At 41.7% G+C, this 23840-nt stretch overlaps 1 long non-coding RNA gene across 1 annotated transcript in view; it reads right to left on the bottom strand.

Moving 5' to 3' along the window:
- Positions 1 to 23840, bottom strand: part of LOC132393655 (uncharacterized) — a 61068-nt gene that overhangs the window by 20401 nt on the left and 16827 nt on the right. Inside the window, exon 2 of the long non-coding RNA XR_009512023.1 lies at positions 11637 to 11736. This is a non-coding gene — a long non-coding RNA (uncharacterized LOC132393655). The remainder of the gene's footprint in view (positions 1 to 11636; positions 11737 to 23840) is intronic.

The following is a 23840-nucleotide window of genomic DNA, read 5'->3' as shown; positions in this document are numbered from 1 at the left end:
TTCCCATCTGGCAGAGCAGGAGGAACTTTGTAGAAACCTGGGTTTTCCTTTGTTTAAGTTTTTCATATTGCAATCTTATAATAGCGGCATGGTAGTGTAGTGGTTAGCACAACGCTTTACAGTAACAGTGACCTGAGTTCACTTCCTGCCGCTGCCTGTAAGGTGTTTGTATGTTCTCCCCGTGACGTCGTGGTTTCCTCTAGGTGTTCTGGTTTCCTTCCGCAAAAGATGCACTTGGTTAATTGGTCATTGTAAATTGTCTCATGACTTGGCTAGTGTTAAGGGTTTTGGGGAGGCACAACTCGAAGGGCTGGAAAGGCCAATTCCACACTTCATCTCAATAAAATAAAAATAAAATAATTTTGGTATAGGCTTCCTTTCTCTTTACCTGTCCTCAACAGTATGTTAAATGTGATAATACAGGTCCACAATCTCTGAAATTCTGAAATCCAAAAAGCTCTGAAAAGCGAAGTTTTTTCGCCAACAGCTGATATCATTCAGGTGTGACATGGCAGCACTAGCAGAGGCCGCCAGACGTCAGTGGTGGCTCTGCGCTTATACTGATTACACGTGCATTTACCGTTCGCTGATATTTTATGTTCACTGTTGACTTTGTGTTTAATTTCACTGTGAAAATGTCAAGAAGAGCTGCAGATACCCCTATGGGTAACAATGAGAAGGAAGCATCTATCATTATCAATAACGCAGAAAGTGGAGTTATTGCAGAAGCTTGATTGTGGTGCGTCTGTTTGGTGTCTTACTGAAGAATATGGTGTCGGGACTACCACTGGGTATGATTTAAAGAAACAGAAAGGCAAATTACTGATATTTTATAGTGACAGTGACGTTCTACATTTATTCCAATCATTTACCATGTGTTTGATTCAGTTCATTTGAAGCTGTATATTTTTATGTTTTATTGAATGTTTTTGTTGGAAATAATTGTTATTTCCTAAACAATACAGCATAACAATGATTTACATAGCATTTACATTGTATTAGGTATTATAAGTAATCTAGAGATGATTTTAAGTATACGGGAGGATGTGCGTAGATCCGGAGCTCCACTGGGTCCTAAAGTCCACCTGAACTGAGACAGGTTAAATAAGGGACATGAGCATATGTGTTATTTTGGTATCCATGGGTGGGTCCCGGAACTAATAAGGAGGAATTCAGAAATCTGAAAAATTCTGAATTCCGAAATGCAATTGGCCCCAAGGATTTTGGATAAGGGATTGTGGACCTGTACCAAGCCAAACAGAGCACTGGAACTGATGGTATAAATCATACTGGGTGCCATCTGGATTACCCTAATCATTTAATGGTTATAAACAAGAATTAATGTACTTAAATCATGAAATAGCAACAGAAAATGCTGTAAAAACTCAGCATACCAGGCAGTATCTGTGGAGAGAGAAGCAGTTAACATTTCAGATCAAAGACCCATCAACAGTGCTTCAGTTATGTTGTGAAATGTTTACTTTTCAAGTTAGCTCTTTAACGTTTATTACGTAGTTATACAGTATAACATTGTGTATCACATCATGACTTACAACTAATCATATGGCATAGCCTTACCTTCCAGATGTGATTGGTGCCTTTTCCACAATAAGTGGCAGCTACTAGGTAAGCTATGTTATACGTCAATCAATTCCTTAGTCTGATGGGTTCTACTAAGCACTAATAAAGGAAGTGTTTTTTTCCCCTATATAATCTAATATTAATTTGATGAATTACATTGCAGCTGACATTTCAAGGTCAATAACAGCAAAGTGACAATTTCCATTAATACAAATGCACTGTCAAATCATTTGTAAAGGGAAATTTCCTTATCTACATTTTGGATTCATGTCTGGTTACATAATTGAATTCACGAAAAAGCCATTTAATTTTTGTAATGTTCCAAAAATGGAAATTTTGGTACTGTTATAATAATGTAATCTGTTAGGAAACAAGTGAGTTTGCCCACAAATCATGCAGCATATTAAAATTTGTTCAATGTGATTCACAGAATTAATGTGAATCAGGCACTACTCAAAGTGCAATCGGCGTCATTAGATGTAGTGTAATGTCGGCATAATTATCAGTTTAATAGCCTATTGACTGTTTTCTCTAACTGTATAAGTAATGAATGAATAGAAGAAATTAAATCTAATGTAATCACATTCATCTATTGTAATTAAAAGCATTCCATACTTCCTTATGATGGGTTGGCTGTTTTGAGTTTGAGCAAGAGACACTCTGCACATATTAAAAATAATGTTTCATAAAAAAATTCTTTAAATTTTTGTTGCTGGCACATTCCAGAGGTAAGGAGACCCAATATGATAATTCTGAGGAAATATCAGTGTCAGTAAGGATCAAAAGTCGAGTCAGCTATTATCAGTCTAGGGAAATTTCATCAAAGTAATACCAATTTTTATTTTAGAATGCATTAGAATTGTATATGCTCTGGAGTGCAAAACTCTGGAATAGGAGAGGGTTGTTTTGCCTTTCTGTCTTGTTACACCAGTGATGGAATATCTGTACTTAAAATCTATTGATCTTTTCTTTCTTTCCCATCGTGTTTCCTTTAATTATTAATCCATTGTGGCTTTGATTAAGACAAAAGACTTAAAAAGCATGTAAATTTGGAAATTCCATTTGTGAGAAGTGTACAGCTTTCTCCTGTTTCCTGTCCTTTAGACTTGTGGGAAATATTTTTAGATACTTCACCCATATCCATATCTTGGCCGGGTATAGTGTTTGTTGTGGGTCGTGGTTGTGGTTGTGGGGTAAGCTCTGAAGTACGAGTAGAAACTTTTGTAATAATAAAGTCGGGAGCGCTCTACAGTATTTTATCCAGAAGGAGAATAAATGTGAAACCATAAAAGGCAAAATGTAGCAGCTGTTGGAAACAGGAACTGCTTTGACAGAATAAAGAACATATAAAAATATGATCCACTGAAAGAAGAATGGACTGGAAGCTACATAGAGGAACGAGTGAGAAAAGTGACCATCAGCCGACTGCTAGAAATCTGAAGAGTGAAGAGTGCACAAGTATTGAATAAAATCAGCTGAGGAAGATCAGATGTGTTTGACGTTGAGTGCAAGAGGTGACTGAAATGAAGGAGAAGCAGACTGAGGAAAAGCATAAAACAGAACCCAAGATGACGTACAGGAGGAAGGATGTTTCATAGTAGGTTATCAATTACAGCATGGAAACCATGATTTAGTGTTTGCAAGGAGAATCCCAATCATGGTTTTGGTTGGAAGTTACGTGAAGAATTGACTGGTTAGTGGTTTTTCAAGTTTCATCAAATACGGCTGGTTGTAAAGGCTTATTGAAACTTGTGGTCCAGATTAGAACCACCATTTGATGTTAATCTTGGATGGGTCACATGATGTAATCCATTACTCCCCAACCAACATAACCACTATTGACTCTGACAGTTCCCACAGGACTACATCCTGAGATCTTTTGAATAATTAACATACTGCGCTACAGATAGCTTAGATTTTGTTGCTAAATCAGAAAACTCTATATAAATACATTTTGGGAATTGTTATTAATTAACTAATTAAGTTTAAGTAAAATAAATGAGGCAGTAATATATTTGAGAGAACCCAACCCAGAGCAAGATAGCTCCACTGAAAACCATAACAGGCGAGACCATCAAAGTCAAAGGCAAGCAGATGTAGAGATGGGTGGAGCATTACTCTGAACTCTTCTCCAGAGAAAACAATATCTCGGACAGGGCGCTAGATGCTGTGGAATGTCTGCCTGGATGCTTTGCCTACTGCTGAAGAGCTGTAAAGCCAGCAACAGCCTGCCCGCTGGGAAGGCACTAGGATTGGGTGGCATTCCACCAGAGGCCATCAAGTGCGCAAGGGGCGTCCTGCTAAACCACCTGCACGAACTGTTGTGCCAGTGCTGGATAGAGGCAGCTGAGAGACTGCAACATTGTCACCATATATAAGAACAAAGGGGACAGAAACAACTGTAACAACTACAGGGGAATCTCCTAGCTGAGCATCGTTGTGCTGTCTTTACGACAGTTATTTAGTTTATAATATTTTTGCTTAGTAATTCATTCGATAGTATTTTCTAGTTAGAATTAGAAGTGTTTAAAGTATATTCATTGCATGTAAAATATATCGGCATGCGATGACGTCACATCCGGTTTCGCCGCGTCTTGTGGGAAAGTACCGGTTTGAAATTAACGCGAGGGTGGGGGCTTACCACGAGGCTCACCTGAGCAGAAGTTGTTTTGCAGGCATTAGAAATCACAGTGAGAGCAACACTGTAAGTTAATAGATAATCGATATATGGAACTAAGATGTTAATGCCAATCCTGTTAGAAGTAACGACGGTCGATAATGTTTATGCTTCCGTTAGTTAAAGAGTTGCGGATAGTTTGCATGGAAGTGTATTTAAAGTAGTCAATGGAGCAGGTAAACTCTGCCTGTATACTGCACCTTAGTGTAATGTAGTTATAGTCACCTTTGCAAGTATTTACAATTGAAATGTGATATTAAGGAAGGAACAAATACTGTATCAATCTTGTATTGTTTTATCAACAGTTTTCACCATATGTTAATGTGAAGAGTGAACAGTAAATGGTTATTCTTACTGCGATCTGGTCTCATTGACTGGTTTATCTCGACGTTGAATTCGGCGTTATTAGTACACGCGAAGGAGAATGTTACAATCGTTGGGAAGGTCTTCGCCCACATGGTCCTGAACAGGTTGCAGAAAATAACCAAAAGGGTATATCCCGAGTCTCAGTGCGGTTTCAGGTCAGAACGCTCCACAATCAACATGATCTTCTCCCCTCGACAGCTACAAGAGAAATGCAGAGAGCAAAGACAACCTCTCTACGTCATTGTCATCGAGCTCACAAAGGCCTTCGACCTTGTAAGCAGAGACGGCCTGTTCAGAATCCTCGCTGGGATTGGTTATCCCCCGAGGCTCCTCAGGATAGTTCAGTCATTCCACACAGACATGACGGGCGTCACTCAGTTCGACGGCTCTTCTTCGGAGGCCTTCAACATCCGCTGCGGTGTGAAGCAGGGCTGTGTGCTTGCCCCCACCCTGTTCGGCATCTCCTTTGTAGTCATGCTGAAGCACGCCTTTGGAACATCAACTGATGGTGTCTACCTCCACACCAGATCGGACAGGTAGCTGTTCAGTCTATCTCGGCGAAAACCAAGGTTCGTGAAGTACTCATCAGGGACGTGTTGTTTGCAGACGATGCGGCACTGGCACCACACCCTGAAGAGCAACTGCAACGCCTCATGGACAGCTTCTCACGAGCCTGTCAGGACTCAGCTTGACCATCGGCCTGAAGAAGGCCAAGGCATTGGGCACCCCGCTACCATTACCATCAACCACTACGAGCTGGAGGTAGTTCACGAGTTTACATAGCGTGGCTCCACCATCACGGACGGTCTCTCCCTAGACCCTGAGATCAACAGACGGATCGGACGTGCAACCTCAACATTCGCCAGGCTGATAAAGAGAGTCTGGGAGAACAGAAAGCTGATGACGCACACCAAGGTTGCAGTCTACCGGGCCTGCATCCTCAGCACACTGCTTTATGGCAGCAAGGCCCGGAGCCTCTACTCCAGATAAGAGCAACGTCTCAACGTCTTCCACCTTCGCAGCCTGAGATGCATCCTGGACGTCAAGTGGACTGACCGAGTCACCAACAATGAGGTCCTGGCCTGCGCCCAGATAACCAGCCTCTTCACCCTGCTCCAACAACGCCGATTCCGCTGGCTGGGCCACGCGCACCACATGTCAGACGGGAGGATACAGAAAGACCTGATGTACGGGGAACTGGCCTCCTGCGAGAGAGCATAGGGGCGGCCCCATCTTCGATTCAAAGATATCTGCAAGAGAGACCTGAAGTCACTGAACATGAACGTCGAGAGGTAGGAGGACGTTGCAAGCGATTGCTCTTGCTGGAGGCTGGAACTATGCAGAGGTCTGAAAAGAGAAGCTGAGGCTTGCTGCTGAAGAAAAGCACACTGGCTGAAAAAGCAGCACCATGGCAACACTGGAGGACAGGGCCTTCAAGTGCAGTCGCTGCAGCCGAGACTGTCACTCCTGTATGGGCCTCTACAGCCACAACAGACACTGCTCCACCAACACAGGCTGCAGCAAGACTTGCCAGGCGCAGATCCATGGTCTCACGAGACTAACGGATTCCATCATTTAAAATAAATGAGGCAATAATATATTTGAGAGATTAGAGCTTAAATCAGTTTTTGTCATTAGTATCATTTTATGGGAGAGGAGTGTGGGTGAAAACAAGCTCTCTCTGATGCATTATTGACTATGTCTTCTCAACACTGAAAATGACATTTGATTTGTCAATCTACTGTCCAGGTGTGTTCAGAAATGGACAGAAGCCTGATCGGTAGTTTGTTAGGCTCCATAATAGGAACACATATGTTTGTTGAGAAAGGTTAATTGTGATACATCCAATCTAACTTGGTTTCATTTTAGTAACACACTTTTCAAGATTCAGGACTGTTTAATGTCATTTACAGTACACAAATGTAAAGGAGAACAAAATAATTGTTACTCCAGATCAATGCAGCACAAAAATTGAAAGAACACAATAATAATAAAAGCACAATAAGTACAAATACATAAGATAGCTTATATACATAGAGTCATGAAGATGGGTCTCAGCCCGAAATATGAACGGTTTACTTTTTTCCATAGATGATACCCGAGTTCCTCCAGCATATTGTTTGTGTTGTTTTGGATTTCCAGCATCTGCAGACTTTGTCGTACTTGTTATATACAGAGGTTGATTGTATGTCCATAAAGTGACACTAGGCTGTCTACTTAAGGTGACTGACGAATAACAAATTAGTGGTGGAATTAGTGGATGGAGGTGTTGGTCAGCCTTACTGATCGGGGAAAGTAAATGTGTTTCAGTCTGGTGGTCCTGACGTAGATACTACGTAGTCTCCTCCCTGATGGGAAAGGGACAAGCAGTCCATGAGCAGAATGGGTTGGATCCTTCAGGATGTTACTGGCCCTTTTCTGGCACATTTCTGCATATATATCCTTAATGTCATGTAGACTGGTGCTGGCGATGTGTTGGGCAACTTTGACTGCCCATTAGAGAGCTTTCCTGTCAGCTGCAGTGCATTTTCCATATCAAGCAGTGGTCCAGCTTGTCAGGATGCTGTCTGCTGTACATTTGTAGGATGACATGAGTATGGATGTGTAAAGTCCAGCTCTCTTCAGCCTCCCCAGAAAGTAGATGTGTTGGTGAGCATTCCTGATTGTGTAGAATGTCTTCCAGGACCATGAGAGATTGTGCACTTCCAGGAACTTGAAACTGCTCACATTTTCCACTGCTGTGCCACCGATGTCAAGAGGGGTCTGAGTGATATGAGTTCTCCTGAAGTCGATAATCATCTCCTTTGTCCTACTGACATTAAGGAAGAGGCCATTTGCCTGGCACTAAGCCTCGAGCTCCCCCACCTCTTCTCTGCAGGCCGTCTCATTGTTGTTGGCGTTGACTCTCACTGCTGTAGTGTCATTAATGGACTAAGCAATGTTATCACTCGAGTGTTGGACCGTGCAGTCATGTGTGAGCAGCAGTGGGTGGGGGGGACCCATGTTGAGGATGATGGGGAGGGAGGAGCGGTTGTGCATCCTGACTATCTGAGGTCTGTTTGTTAGGATGTAACACCCAGTCACACAGTGGTGATTTTAGACCGAGCAGTAGGAGCTTTTTCACCAAGTCTGTGGGACAGTAGTCTCAATTACAAACAATTGCCTCCTAATCCAGGAAATCCTTAGCTAACAAGTGACAAATTAATGAAATCTGGTTAAAGAATCCAAAGTTCTCCAAAAATATAAATTTACCTCAGCATAGCTGACAAACGTATTCAGTGAATTTTGTACTTCCGTTGGTTTTTTTTTCTGCTTAAGAATATAATCCTGTCAATTATCCCAGTTCTTAGTGTGACTGAGATAAGATCTGCCTTCAGGAGCTATGTGTCAATCCCCTTTTGCTAAACGGCTAAATATAAAGGACATTGACCTTCCAGGTTACTCACTGTGTAACAAGATGGTGAGCTACCTGTATTAAGGCACTTGCTGGCATAATGCTATTTGTACCTAGTTTAGTTATCTGTTTCATTCGATTCAGAGCCAGTAACAAATATTTTTATAAAGCTCGTTCATGCCTCCCAGACTGGAAATTACATTAGTCAACACAATACCTGAGGATATAGAGAGTGATAACAAAATATTACTCAATTAGATTAATCTTATCCTTGACTAAACTCACAGGGTAGTATTTGCTCAGTCAGATCCTTGTCTGCAAATCCAATCCAGGAAATCATCCATTTCAAGTAATAAGGGCTATTCTAAAATCTTTTCCACACTGCCAATATTATCTGATAAATGTCTCTATTGTAAACATAAACCTTCACTGAACTCACAGGAAATTCTCTAGCATAATGCAACGACCTGCTGGAAGAACTCAGTGGGTTGTGCAGAATCTGTTGGGGGGTGGCTGGGGAGGGAGGAAATGTCTACAGTTTAGTCAAAACCCTGTATCGGTATTGTTTTTCTAGAGGGAGGAGAGGCGAAGTAGAAGTCTATGAAATAGAGCAAATGCAAGAGATGGTACCATTGACCACATACTGTATAAGGGAAGTCGTGTTTCTTGAAAACGGTGACTATTTCAGATATTATTGAAATATGCAGTGGAGACAGAAAAATAGAAATAAGAACAGGGTGGAATCCTTTCAAAAGAAAGGGTGTGAAGATGTGTAGAGAAGAGGCAGCTGTGGGAGTCAGTGGGTTCATAGCAAGTATCACTGTTGTTATTGGAATGAAATGATTAATTAAATGAATTTGCGAGTGAGGTGGAAGTAAGTCCTGATTCAGAATTTCAACCTGAAACTTCAGCTATTCTTCCTCCAACCCCCACGCAGATGCTGTTTGACCTGTAGTTCCTCCAGCGTATTGTTTGTTGCTTCAAATTCTAGCATGTGCTGTGCGTCTGACTATTACAGTATTTTGCCTCTATCTTCCACAATGTCTGTATTTTCCAATAATAAGGAAATTGACACCATATCAACTCCATGAGGTACAAATTACACTTCTTTCCAGAGGAGAGTAGGTGGGTGCCTCCATAAATTCTGAACTCCACTGTTCACCTTTTAGCTAGCTAGAAAAATTAAGGCAGATTGCATTAACAATACCTTGGCCTCCGTGGGATCCCCTATCAAGACCTAGATGAAAAACTGAGGCAAGAGGTAACTTTATTTGTGAACTAACTTTTTAATATTAACAAACAATGGTCAAAACCAACATACACTTTGCCTTGTTGGACTATTCTCTAGCCAGTTGTTCATCTCAGGTACAATCTTGGCTGTTCTCAAAACGAACACAATCAGCATTCAATTAAATGAAAGAATATATGCATTAATTACCAACCAAACTGACTTGATTCTTCCTGTTCAGCATCATCTGTCCTGACGATAGAGACAAGATGGAGTCTTGGCCCTGCAATCTGCCCGGTTGTGATCTTGCACTTTATCGTTTACCTGAACCGCATTTTTTTGGAACTTGTTACACTTTATTCCTCATTGTTGTTGTTGTTTTAATTATTCTACCCCAATGCACTGTGTAATGAATTGATCTGTATAAATAGTCTGGGAAGCAAGCTTTTCACTATATGTGACAATAGTAAACGAATCTCAATCCCAATAGTTAAACCTTTGCAGCATTTTGTGTTTAAGGTATAGAATGATAAGTGTGAAGTGATGCCTTTTGGAAGGAAATACACAAAAACCCAGATGGCTTTGAGTAATATGGAGGAGGAATGGGGCCATAGTGTACAAGCTATGTGTAGTTAAGAAGGTGTACGGTGTATTGGTCTTCATCAATCATGGAATTGAATTTAGGAGCCGAGAGGTAATGTTGCAGTTATATAGGACCCTGGTCAGACCCCACTTGGAGTTCTGGTCACCTCACTACAGGAAGGACTTGGAAGCCATAGGAAGGGTGCAGGGGAGATTTACAAGGATGTTGTCTGGATTGGGGAGCATGCCTTATGAGAATAGGTTGAGTGAACTCGGCCTTTTCTCCTTGGAGCGAAGCAGGATGAGAGGTGACCTGATGGAGGTGTACAAGATAATGAGAGGTATTGATCGTGTGGATAGTCAGAGGCTTTTACCCAGAGCTGAAATGATTGGCACAAGAGGACACAGGTTTAAGGTGCTGGGGAGCAGGGACAGAGGAGATGTCAGGGGTAAGTTTTTTACTCAGAGAGTGGTGAGTACGTGGAATGGGGTGCGGCAATGGTGGTGGAGGCAGATACGATAGGGTCTTTTAGATAGGTGCATGGAGCTTAGAAAAATAGAGAGCTATAGGTAAGCCTAGTAATTTCTGAGGTAGGGACATGGTCGGCATAACTTTGTGGGCCGAAGGGCCGGTATTGTGCTGTAGGTTTTCTATGAAGGATCCCTAAGCACATGTAGGTAATGTGGTGGAGAAGATAGATGAATACTTAGTCTCATTTGATGCGTGACCGGATATAAGAGCAGGGAAGTCATGGTGCAACCTTAAATAATCTTGGCAAGGCCCTAGCTGGAGCACTGTATACAGTTCTGGTCACCCAATAGAGGAGGAATATAATTGCACTGGTGAGGGTGAAGAAGGGATTCACTTTTTTTGCTGTTGCCTGGCATGGAGTATTTCAGTTCTGAGGAGAGACTGGAAAGTTTGGGTTTCTTTCCTTTGAAGCAGAGGAGACTGAGAGGAATGTTATTGAAATATACAAAATTATTAAGGTTTTTTAATGAAGGTGGGTAAAAGGAGACTTTACCCTGAATAAGTGGCATCTAAAACCAAAAGGTAAGGGTAAGGGTTACAAGTTTTCGAGGGGATCTGTGGAGGAAGTTCATCATCTGAGGGATAGTTAGAATCCAGAATCATGGGTAGTGGAGTTAGTGCCAATCAAAGAGAGGATGCGTTGGCATTAGAGAGCGTCTGGAGGAGGTTTATGAGAATGATCCCAGGAATGAAAGGGTTAACATATGAGGAGCATTTGATGACTCTATGCATGTACTCATTGCAGTTTTGAATAATGGGGGGGGGGGGAGAAATCTCATTGAAACCTATCAAGTATTGAAAGGTTTAGATGGAGTGGATGTGGAGAAAATGTTTCCATTTGTGGGATAGACTAGATCCAAACGGTATTGTATTGGAGTAGAAGCACATCCCTTTAGAACAGAGATGACAAGGAATTTCTTCACCCAGAGAGTGGCGTATCTATGGAATTCATTGCCACAGACAGCTGTGGAGACCAAGTCATTGGGTATATTTAAAGCAGAGGTTGATAGATTCTTGATTATTGAGGGCATCAAAGGAGAAGGCAGGAGAATGGGATTGAGGGGGATAATAAATCAGCCATGATGAAATGATGGATCAGACACGATGGGCCAAATGGCCTAATTATGCTTCCATGTCTTCTGGTCAAAAATATTTGCGAAATACCTAGAGCCCTTCTGCACGAATTTCCCTGTAAGACACCTCCAGATGTACCTTGTGGTAAGAGCAAGTTTCTAACATAGCCAGCGCTAATTAAGTGGTAGATCTAATCACCTACCTCCTTAGGCCATTTGTGAGCAAGTTTGAGTGCGGAGTCTTGATAGGCTGCCAATAGCTTTATCTGGAGTCTGAAAAGTTCTTCCCATTGCCAGGGTGCTCTGTTAGAAAGTAATACCACATTCATTTATCAAAAACTGCTTGGTTTCATTCTAAAAGTTCAGTGCTTCGAATACTGAACATCTAGAATGGATGGGCTAACATACCTGACATGACAGAATATGCAAATATAATTGCAAAAAGGAATTATATTTGAGAAATCCTGCTGAGTAGGAAGAGGAGAATCCATTTGTGCACGGCAAGATTCCAGTAATAGACAAGTAGCTACACTGCTTAAGAGTGATGGAGAGATTGCATCAAAATAGGCTTTCTGATCAACCAAGTCTGTGCTAACCATTTTACTATAATCCATACTAATCCCATTTTCCCATCTCCCCACATGCTCATTGACTCCTTCATACCAGGGATAATCCAGTGTGTCCTATTAAGCTACCACCCTATATGGAAACTGGAGCACTCCACGGTCACAGGGAGAACTTGTGAATTCTGCGCAGATAGCACCCAAGGTCGGGATTGGCCCAAATATCCGGCACCGTGAGATAGCTGGTACAGCCACTTACACTCAGTGGTCTCTTTATTAGGCAGGAGTGCTCAGCTGCTCGTTAATGCAAGTATCTAATCAGCCAATCACGTGGCAGCAGCTCAATGTGTAAAAGCACGCAGACGTGGTCAGGAGGCTCAGCTGTTATTCGAATGAAACATCAGAAAGGGGGAGAAATGTGATCCAAATGACTTTGGCTGCAGGATGATTGTCAGTTGCTAGATGGGGTGGTTTGAGTATCACAGGAACTGCTGCTCTCCTGGGATTTTCACACACAACAGTTTCTAGAGTTTACAGAGAATGATGCAATAAAGAAAAATCCAGTGAGTGGCAGTTCTGTGGGTGAAAATACCTTGTTAATGAGAGAGGTCAGAGGAGACCGGTTCAAGCTGACAGTAGCTCAATTAACTAGAATAGCATCTCTGAATGCACAACGTGTCAAACCTTGAAGTGGGTGGGCTGCAGCAGCAGTAGACCACAAGGATACACTCACTCAGTGGCTACTGTTCTAGGTACAGGAGCTACCTAATAAAGTACCAACTGAGTGTGTATCTATCGATCTAATGATCTATGTATATGTATGATATACAGTATATGTGTGTGTGTGTATGTATTTATATAATGCACATAGATAGATATATGTATATTCCTTTTCTTGAGGTTGCTGGTGTACGTGTGCATAATGACATAATGCCATTTTAAGGGAAGTTCTAAAATTGCTTGCTTATACCATACTTGTTCCCAGCCATCAGTTTTTAAACTGTGAAGCTCGGCAACAAGGGACTTTAACAAAACATCTCGAGATTGTTGCTCAATATAAATGGATTTGCTTCTCTTTTAATCAAAGTGATTTTGTCAGGTATTTGTTTAAATGGAATTAACTGCAGTCTTTCAAATCTCAATCTTTAGTCCCAGTGCGCTAATGCTGCATTGACTTCCAGGCTACTGTCTATCCTTCACTTTGCATCTACAGTTACATTTGTCATTTTGTATTTACAGCAAGAAACACCTCCTCGACTGAACAGGGGTATGCTTATGCCTCTCAAAAGTCTCCCAATCTTCCTTTCCAAGTCCTATTATCACATTCTTCTGTTCCTATTTCTCCTGTTTCTCTTCCTTCTACATTTGAACAAAAAATGTTTGAAGAAATCCTTAATTTTCAATGTATGATCCATCGGAAGATAAAATCACCATAAGAAAAATAATGTAGCCATGAATACTGAAATAAGTTAAGATAGTTACAGATTAAAAAGAGAGGTTTGTAATGTCATTAAGAATTGTAGGCAAGTATGAGGATTTAAAACTTAAGAACCATCATATGAAACCAGTTTATGAAGAGGGATATGATTAATAAATGAGAATAAGCTGTCAAGAATATTTATTTCCACCATGATCTTACTGATCGCCCGAAGAATTTATTGTTAATCTCTGAATCTTGAATAATTACAGATGTTGCAGTGAAGGTATTTGCTCAGAAGTATGAGGTTTAACATTCCGCAGTTTTTGACAGAGTTAGTATTAAACTGGCATTATGTTTACAAGTCAACATGGAGTGAAGGCCTTGTTTTAGGGAGGCTTGTGTCGTTCTCTGGTGGAGGTTTTGGTTCGTTGTAGTGCTTTTCTCAAATGGAAGGTACAACTTTCCTGCTGTGACTTAAAAGCGTTGCACGCATGTAAGAAGGAAGTGAGTGACGATACAGTGATTTAAATGCACAGGCAATGCAAATTTCATTGGGGAATAAGGAAATATCTGAGTTTTAATATATATTTTATATCTCTTTCATAGCAGAAGACAAATATACCAGACATACTTGAGAATCAATGTTTTAAAGAGATTGAGAAACTTAAAAAGAAAGAGCACTGAAGAAATTAAAGTGTGCAAAGTGACCATGTTCTCTGGACTCTGATGGCATATTTCTGGGACTGGAAAAGAGGTGACTTCAGAGGTAATGAGTGTAGTGGTTGTGATCTTCCAAAAACTTGCCAGATTCTGGAATTGTCCCTGTGGATGCTCTTAAAATATGGGAGAAAGAGAAGATAAAGAGCTGAGCACCTGTTAATCTGATATCGGTTTTAAGGAAAAAGTTGGACGAGGTGATAAAGATGAAAGATTAGCTTTACTTGTCACATGTACTTTGAAATGTATTGTGGAACGTGTCGTTTGCATCAATAGCCAACGCAGTCCGAGGATGTGCTGTAGGCAGCCTGCGAGAGTCACCATGCGTCCAGTGCATTCATGGTATGCCCACAACTTTGGAAGGAGGAAGGAAACTGGAGCACCCAGAGGAAACACACACGGTCACGTGGAGAACGGACAAACTGGTTCCAGGCAGCGGCAGAAAATGAACCTAGTTTACTTCTGCTGCAAAGCATTACAATAACCCACTGCGCTACCACGTCACTTCAAAATAGTGGGACATTTGAGATCAATGATTAGGCAGAGTCAATTTGGATCCGTATAAGGGAAATTGCAATTGACTAATTTAATGCTTTTATTCAATATGTAAATAACTGAGCAGATAAGGATGAATAGTGGGTGCGGCTTGTCGAGATTTTTTAAAGACATTTCATAATACATCATGAGTAAGGTGTCACCAGGACGTAGCCTTGCAGATAAGTGGATTTCATAGATGACAGTAAACAAAGGGTAGGTATAAATGGGATATGCATATTTGGTGTGTGTTAACAGTTGGTCATCTAATGCATGTAATGTACAGAGCCAGGTGGAAAAGAAAACTGTGATAAAGATGCAGAGTTTCTGTCATAGGCTATGGACAAGCTAAGTAACTGATGAAAAAGTTTCTGCACAACGGCAAACCCTTAGAATACTGCAGTTGGGTATATGAAGACGGAAGTGCAACCTCCAGTGGAGGAGGTTATATTTTCTTTAACTAGAGAGAATCACTGCCTGGTACTTGTGCTGGTGTATGATTGTTATTGTTTAGTAGATAATTTCTTATATTGTCCACGGATTTCAACATAAGGGCACAAGGTATTTTTTTTTATCTTATGAAAGCATGTAGATCTCAGTGGCATAGCCTCAGTGTCAGTGGTCAGCTATTTAAGACTGGGGAGAGGAAAAAGCTCTTCACTTACTGAGGTTGCAAGTTTTTGAAATGTTTTACTCTGGAGTCCTCTAGATATATAGACTGTCAGAATACTCAAAGCCAGAACCAATAGGTTCAAGAAACCAGTCGAAATATCTTGAGAAACAGGAGTGGGTGTACATCAGATGGCCCCTTGAGCTTGCTCTGCCATGAAGTAAGATCATGTCTCTTCCTGGAACTCTTGACACTGCTGCAGTCATCTCAACCTTGAATTCAATGATTCAGCCAGCTGAGTTGGACAAATAAAAGAGATCATCGTCTGAAAGAAAAAGAAGAATTTGGCATTTCTATTTCAAGTGGATGATCCTGTTGCTGAACCATTGTCCCTTCATTCTGGACTTCTTCAGAATGGGAAAGTGTCTACCTTGTTAAATCCCCTCTGAATGCCATGAATCACTAAGGTATTGCATGAGCAGCCTGGTTATTTATTTTTCACCTGGTAACCCTTTCAATGAGGAAGCAACCAAGTGAAAACCTTCTCCGAATTATGTTCTGAACAAGTGTATCACTTAAGGGGGACCAACACATCTGCCAGTTCGACAGCTGTGGTCTCACCAATACCCTGTACCGTTTAGGAAGTCATCTCTACTTTTGTGTGCCGTTCTTTTTTCACTGAATGGCAACATTTCAAAACCTTTAACAAACTTTTATAGTTGTATAGTGGAGAGCATCCTAACTCATTGCATCATGGCCTAGTGTGGAAACATCAAAGCCCAGGAGCAGAAAAGTATACAATACTCCACAGGCAAGGCCTTCCCCACTGTTGAGCACATTGACATGAAACACTGCCCCAAGAATGCACCATCCATCAGATCCATCACTGAGGAGCCCCGCCACCCAAGCCATGCTTTCTGTTTGCTGTCACCATCAGCAAGGAGGTACACGAGCCTTAGGCTCCACACCACCAGGTTCAGGGATAGTTATTGACCTCCAGCTATCAGGCTACTGAGCCAATGAGGGTCTCATAGGATGCAGAAGTGGGCTGAGAAGTGGCAGATGGAGTTCGACTGGGGGAAATGTTGGGTGGTACACTTTGGAAGGACAAACTCCATGGCAGAGTACTCAGTAAATGGTAGGATACTTGGGAGTGTGGAGGTGCAGAGGGATCTGGGGGTACATGTCTACAGATCCCTGAAAGTTGCCTCACAGGTAGATAGGGTAGTTAAGAAAGCTTATGGAGTGTTAGTATTAATAAGTTGAGGGATCGAGTTTAAGAGTCGCGGGGTAATGATGCAGCTGTACAAAACTCTGGTTAGGCCACACTTGGAGTACTGTGTCCAGTTCTGGTCGCCTCATGATAAGAAGGATGTGGAAGCATTGGAAAGGGTACAGAGGAGATTTACCAGGATGCTGCCTGGTTTACTGAGTATGCATTATGATCAGAGATTAAGGGAGCTAGGGCTTTACAGTCCGGAGAGGAGGAGGATGAGAGGAGACATGATAGAGGTATACAAGATATTAAGAGGAATAGACAGAGTGGACAGCCAGTGCCTCTTTCCCAGGGCACCACTGCTCAATACAAGAGGACATGGCTTTAAGGTAAGGGGAGGAATGTTCAAGGGGGATATGAGAGGAAGGTTTTTCACTCAGAGAGTGGTTGGTGCGTGGAATGCACTGCCTGGGTCAGTGGTGGAGGCAGATACACTAGTGAAATTTAAAAGACTACTAGATGGGTATATGGAGGAATTTAAGGTGGAGGGTTATATGGGAGGCAGGGTGTAAGGGTCGGCACAACATTGTGGGCCGAATGGCCTGTACTGTGCTGTATTGTTCTTTGTTCAAGTCTTTATGTATAATTTTCATAAATTATATTGTATATCTTTATTTTCCTGTCAATGCCTGCAAGAAAAGGAATCTGAAGGAAGTTAATGCTGATATAAACAGACTGTACTTTGATAATCAGTTTTCTTTGACTTTGATTTACAATGAGTTTGCTTAGGTACTTGTTTTGTGTTTCATGTATGAGGAACTAAAATCCCTCTTATCACAGCATTTAAGAACCTCCATTTCAATAAGTTTCTGCTTTCCATCCTCTGCAAGTAGGTAACAAGAGGGCATATAATAGAGCAAGGATAATGTAAAGTTAGGATATAGGGAAGCTTTTAAAAACCAGTAGAAGTGAACTGAAAGAAGTGATTAAGAAGGTAAGGATGGAATGTGAAAGTAAGCTAGCTGATAATATTAAAGAGGATACGAGAAGTTTCTTCAGATACATGAAGTGTAAAAGAGAGGTGAGAGTGGATATTAGATCACTGGAAGACGCTAGTAGTTTGGTGGAAGTTCCAGGTGTCAGGGGCACGAAGTGTGTGAAGTTACCTTAACTAGAGAGGGAAACTGAAAGGTCTGAAGTTAGATAAGTCATACTGATCAGTTGATGTGCACCACAGGATTCTAAGAGAGGTGGCTGAAGAGATCGTGGAGGCATTAGTAATGATCTTTCAAGAATCACTAGGTTCTGGAATGGTTCTGGAAAATTGTGAATGTCACTTTACTCTTCAAGGAGGGAGAGAGGCAGAAGAAAGGAAACTATAGGATAGTTAGTCTGACCTCAGTGGCTGGGAAGATGTTGGAGTTGATTAGTAAGGATGAGGTCTTGGTGCTTGGAGGCACATAACAAAGTAGGTTGTAGTCAGCATGGTTTTCTCAAGGGAATATTTTGCCTGACATATCTGTCGGATTTCTTTGAAAAAATAACACGCAGGATCGACAAAGGAGAATTGGTTGATGTTGTGTCCTTGGAATTTCAGAAGACCTCTGACAAGGTGCTGCGCGTGAGGTTGCTTAACAAGCTACAAGCCCATGGTATTACAGGATATATTCTAGCATGGACATAACAGTGGCTGATTGGCAGGAAGCAAAGAGTGGGAATAAAGAGATCCTTTTCTACCTGGCTGCCATTGACTAGTGGTGTTCCACAGGGGTTTGTGTTGGGATCGATACTTTTTGTGTTATATGTCAATGATTTGGATAATGGAATTGATGGCTTTGTTGCAAAGTTTGCAGATGATATGAAGATAGGTGAAGTGTCAGATAGTTTTGAGGAAATAGAGAAGCAACAGAAGGATTTAGACAGATTAAGAGAATGGACAAAGAACTAGCAGACGGAATACAGTGTTGGAATGTGTATGGTCATGTGCTAAGGTAGAAGAAATGTAAGGATTGACTATTTTCTAAATGAAGAGAGAATACAAAAAACTGAGCTGCAAAGGGACTTGGGGGTCCTAGTGCAGGATACCCTAAAAGTTAATTTTCAGGTTGGGTCTGTAGTGAGGAAGGCAAATGCAATGTTAGCATTCATTTCAAGAGGACTAGAATATATAAGTATGCACATAATTTTGAGACTTTATAAAGCACTGGTGAGGCCTCAGTTGGAGTATTGTGAGCAGGTGTGGGCCTCTTATTGAAGAAAGGATGTGCTGAAACTGGAGAGGGTTCAAAGGAGGTTCATGAAAATGATTCTAGGATTGAATGGCTTGTCATATGAAGAGCATCTGATGGCTCTGAGCCTGTATTCACTGGAATTCAGAAGAATGAGGGGTGACGTCACTGAAACCTATTGTATGGCTAAAGGCATTGATAGAGTGGATGTGGAGAGGATGAAGACCAGAGGACAGAGCCTCAAAACAGAGGCGCATCCTTTTAGAACAGAGATGAGGAAGAATTTCTTTAGCCAGAGAGTGGTGAATCTGTGGAATTCTTTGCCACAGGTGGCTGTGGAGGCCAGATCTTTATGTACATTTAAGGCAGAGATTGATAGATTCTTGATTGGTCAGGGCATGAAGGGATACAAGGAGATGGCAGGGTATTGGGGAGGAAAGGAAATTTGGATCAGCCATGATGAAATGGTGTTGCAGACTCGATGGGCCAAATGACCTAATTCTGCTCCTGTGTCTTGTGATGTTATGTTGACTAAGTTATACCACATTATAACCCACCTGCATTGCCTCCATAATTTGCTTTTCTATTTGTCTCAGTATTTTCAGCAAATCTCACCGGAATACAATCATTAATTCATTAATAAGCAAGACAAATAGGCCACAGTACTGATTCCTGTAGCATTCAACTTCAACTTGTCAAAACCTGAAAATAAATCTTGACTCTCCACTCTCTCTCAATCCTCTATCCATCCAGTTCTGCTATCTCCAACACCAGGCACTCATAAAGTTCATTGTGGAACTTAATCAAGTGCCTTCTAGAAAACTCCACGCATGACCTCATTGGATCTTCTCTTTTTTTTGTCTACCAAGTGTTTCCGTAACTATAAGTAAAAAAATGAGGTCAAGATCTATTATCTTCAACCTATTCCTCCTTTCCTGACTTATACAACCTCTAACTTTACCCTTTGCATCTTCTCGAAGAACACTGCGGTCCCTATTAAAGTGAAGACCAGAGGTGTACATAATACACACTACACCATGTAGTCTATCCAAGCCTACACATGCTTAACATGTCTCTCATTTCCCAATTCTATTCATATGAAAGTGAGCTTTTTTAGCTCCTTGTTGTTTGATTTATTTATATATAGTGATTTGTATATCCACACTCCTCACCCCTCCACATACAACAAATGTTTATTTTGTGGATTTGAATTCAGATTTATTTATCACGTGTTCATTGAAACATGCAGTACTGTGCAGTTTTAGGCAGATACATACTGTATAAGTCAAGTCAAGTCACTTTTGCTGAAAAAGTCATTTCAACCGTAACTGCTGGTACAGTGCATAGTAAAAATTAGACAATGTTTTTCAGGACCACGGTGTTACATGATACAGTACAAAAACTAGACTGAACTACGTTAACAAAAACAACACAGAGAAACAAAAACCTAGACTACAGACCTACCTGGGACTGCATAAAGTGCACAAATCAGTGCAGGCATTACAATAAATAATAAACAGGACAATAGGGCAGTAAGGTGTCAGTCCAGGCTCTGGGTATTGAGGAGTCTGATAGCTTGGGGGAAGAAATTGTTATATAGTCTGGTCGTGAGAGCCTGAATGCTTCAGTGCCTTTTCCCAGACGACAGGAGGGAGAAGAGTTTGTATGAGGGGTGCGTGGGGTCCTTCATAATGCTGTTTGCTTTGTGGATGCAGCGTGTAGTGTAAATGTCCGTGATGGCTGGAAGACAGACCACAATGATTTTCTCAGCTGACCTCACTACCCGCTGCAGGGTCTTGCGATCCGAGATGATGCAATTTCCAAACCAGGCTGTGATGCAGCTGCTCAGGATGCTCTCAATACAATAAGATGCCTAAGACCTTTGCACAGTACTGTATTTGTCAATGAGGAGCAGAGAGTGAGTTTGTAAATCGGGCGGGAGCAAAAGATGTGTGAAAAGAGAGAGTAGAGTGCTGTAGGAGTGGTGTGGGACAGGTGGCAGAGAAGGACTGCCGGGGCAGGGGGTATCATGGATGCAGATGCACCCAGCCCTGAGACACCCAGGCAAGGTCATTTGATTCCAAGCATCTGGTTTGTTGATCATTACAGAATGTCTCTCTGGTGCATCTAACTCTCACCCTTCTCCCTTCCCCTTTTCCCAACCACGATTGTCCACTCCCTGGTCCCTTCCCGCTCTCGATCCACAACAGAGACCGATAACAGAGTCACTTACGTATGTCATGAAGTTAGTTTTGTTTTTGCAGCAGCAGTACAGTGCAACGCATAGAGTTACTGCAGTGTTGTGAAGAAGTTTTCGGCACCCAGGCTACACTGTCTGTTTGCCAACACATCCGATTGGCAAGATTATTGATGCTTTGATGTATTTTGCAGCAATCCTCTATTAGCCTATGACATGAGAAGCAGTTTGCTGAAGGCACATTTCCTCTGTAGCAGTCTCTGTTCAATGTGTTATTTGGCAAAAGTCAATTTAATTATCAAATTCTCTAAATTCTGTTTATGATTCCTGCGTATTTTGATGGCTAGAAGTCGTTATAAGTCATGTTAATTTCCTGCTGGTGTGAAAATGCTGAAGCCTGATTGCGAAGTCCATGTCATGTTGAACCAGGCCTCAATCAAATTTTAAATAATTAAGTTCACGCCAGGTCTGCTGCCTCAGATTTCCAGCTATCAATTGTTTAGCAGAACCCACTGCAGTTTGGCAGGAGTCCGGTGACGGTTCTTAAACACACATCAGCAAAGCTAATTATATCAACCTCAGCTCCTTGTGGGGGCGTCCACTGCCACATCCAGGAGGTCTCCGGGTTACGGACGACGTGACGTGCAGAAATCTGACTTCATGCACATTCTCCGAGATTCGGCTCTCAGGTACAGTTGCTGAATCTCTTCACCAGGGTACAATGTAAAGATCACCCATAAAGAAAAAAAATCAAAGATTGCCAGAAAGATCAAACATTACAAACCCTGAGCCAGCTCTTGTTAGCACTCATTTTACTAACCCGTCGGTAGTTTATTCACTGATTAGCAGCGATTGGTTCTCCCTCTCATCCCACCCAGTCTGCATTCTGTCAAACGTCTCTCACAGTAACTTGCTGGTAACAACTCATGTCACCTACACTGACCTTCCCCAGTCTACTCTTTGCAGATCAGTCCCGAAGGACTGTTGAGGCCAAAGATTTAACATTACTACTTTGAGGGTGGGAAATTGTTCATTTCCGACTTCCAGGAAATTTAGTTCACAGCCATTTCCCAGGAATAGATCCCTTCCATAACCTGGCGACCTCATGTACTTCTCATTAACTCTGAGGTTAGACCTGTCAAGGTAGTGTGACTTGTTTGGTACTCTTTTTCACTGGAAATGAAAAAAGGCTGAAGGTTGACTAGAACACAGAATGGTATAGCACAAGACAGGTTCTTCAGCCTCCAATGTTGATCACAGACTATTAAACCAATAACTCTTAATTAATGTAATATCCTCTTCCCTGCTCATTGACCCTTTCCTTCCCAGGTGGTGTGGGTGTTCACGCTGACTGAGGGCCCTGCGCGTGTGTGACAGAGGAGTTCAAGATGAGCTCCGACTTGTGCACATTTTTCTGTTTAATTAGAATGGGCCCTTTTCTTTTTGTTATTCTTCACTAACACTTTAGTTAAGATTCAGAAATATAATTCCTTTAATTGTACGCAGTATACGGTCTGTTATCTTGTGGCGCTAATTTGTACAGGGCAGCAAATGACAAACTGGGGTTTGGGGTGGGACGAGCCGTCTCAATCTCACGGGTTTGGCGGGACTTGAGAGTGTCTTCCCTGGACTTAAGCAGCCAAGGAAACCAGCGGGGTTTCATCCGTTACACATGTGTACTGGAATCTTGAATCTATTAATAGGATAAATGTATGTAGGCCTTTCCACCTCAGGTTGGGTAAGACTAGAATTGGAGGTTTAGTGTGAAAGGTGAGATGTTTACCAGGAACCTGAGAGGAATCTTATTCAAATGAGGGTTGTGAGAGTGTGGAACGACCTCCTAGCAGACCTACACAAATGGTAGTGTACATTGGCGACTAATCTATGAACCAGCCATCCGGTGGGTCAAAAGTATGAGGTAAGGAACAGAACAACAAGGGGAAGTTCGTGCATTCACAGGGAGAACATGCAAACTTCACAGAGACAATTCCAGATGTCAGTATTGAACCTGGGTCACTGGAACTCGCCACAGTGTTACCCAGAGCTTGATGGTGCTCAGTAAAAAAGGATTGTAATAAGACAATAAGGAAACAGAAGGTGATTTTGATGGCGATGTGCTGGGGAAGCAGAATCTCTGCTTAAATCACTGAAAGCTGGAACTCCGAATTGTAAGTGTTGGATGTATGTACTGATTATCTGGAATCAGTGAGCTAAGTATTGAGTCTTGAAGGCATGTCAACAAATACACTCAAAAGCTTCTATAGTTGTACCGTGGAGAGCATTCTGACAAGCTGCATCACTGTCTGGTATGGGGGGGGGTGGCTACACAGGACCGAAAGAAGCTGCAGAAGGTTGTAAATCTAGTCAGTTCCATCTTAGGCACAAGCCTACAAAGTACCCAGGGCATCTTTAGCGAGCGGTGTCTCAGAATGGCAGCGTCCATTATTAAGGACCTCCAGCACCCAGGGCATGCCCTTTTCTCACTGTTACCATCAGGTAAGAGATACAGAAACCTGAAGGCACACGCTCAGCGATTCAGGAACAGCAATATACATTATTTCTGTTTTTGCGCATTAAAAAAATCTATTCAATATACATAATTGATTTACTTGTTTACTTATAATTATGTTTTATTTTATTTTTTATTATTATTTTTTTCTCTCTCTCTGGTAGATTATCTATTGCATTGAACTGCTGCTGCTAAGTTAACAAATTTCACGTCACATGCCAGTGATAATAAACCTGATTCTGATTCTGATTGTAATGAAGATACAGTGGTGTTCTCAAATGTATATTCCACTGGAACTGTGCAGGGATTCAGACAGAGCAATCTGACTAATGGTGACTAAATGGAGAAGTTCTGCAGAACAGTTGCCTGATCAGTGTTAGCCCTGGATGAAAGGAAAGGAGGAGGTAATGAGG

The sequence above is a fragment of the Hypanus sabinus genome, chromosome 5 (genome assembly GCF_030144855.1).
Source record: "Hypanus sabinus isolate sHypSab1 chromosome 5, sHypSab1.hap1, whole genome shotgun sequence".
NCBI classification, from domain to species: domain Eukaryota; kingdom Metazoa; phylum Chordata; class Chondrichthyes; order Myliobatiformes; family Dasyatidae; genus Hypanus; species Hypanus sabinus.
The sequence above is the reverse complement of the archived record's forward strand: the minus strand, read 5'-3'. Positions and strand labels throughout refer to the sequence as shown.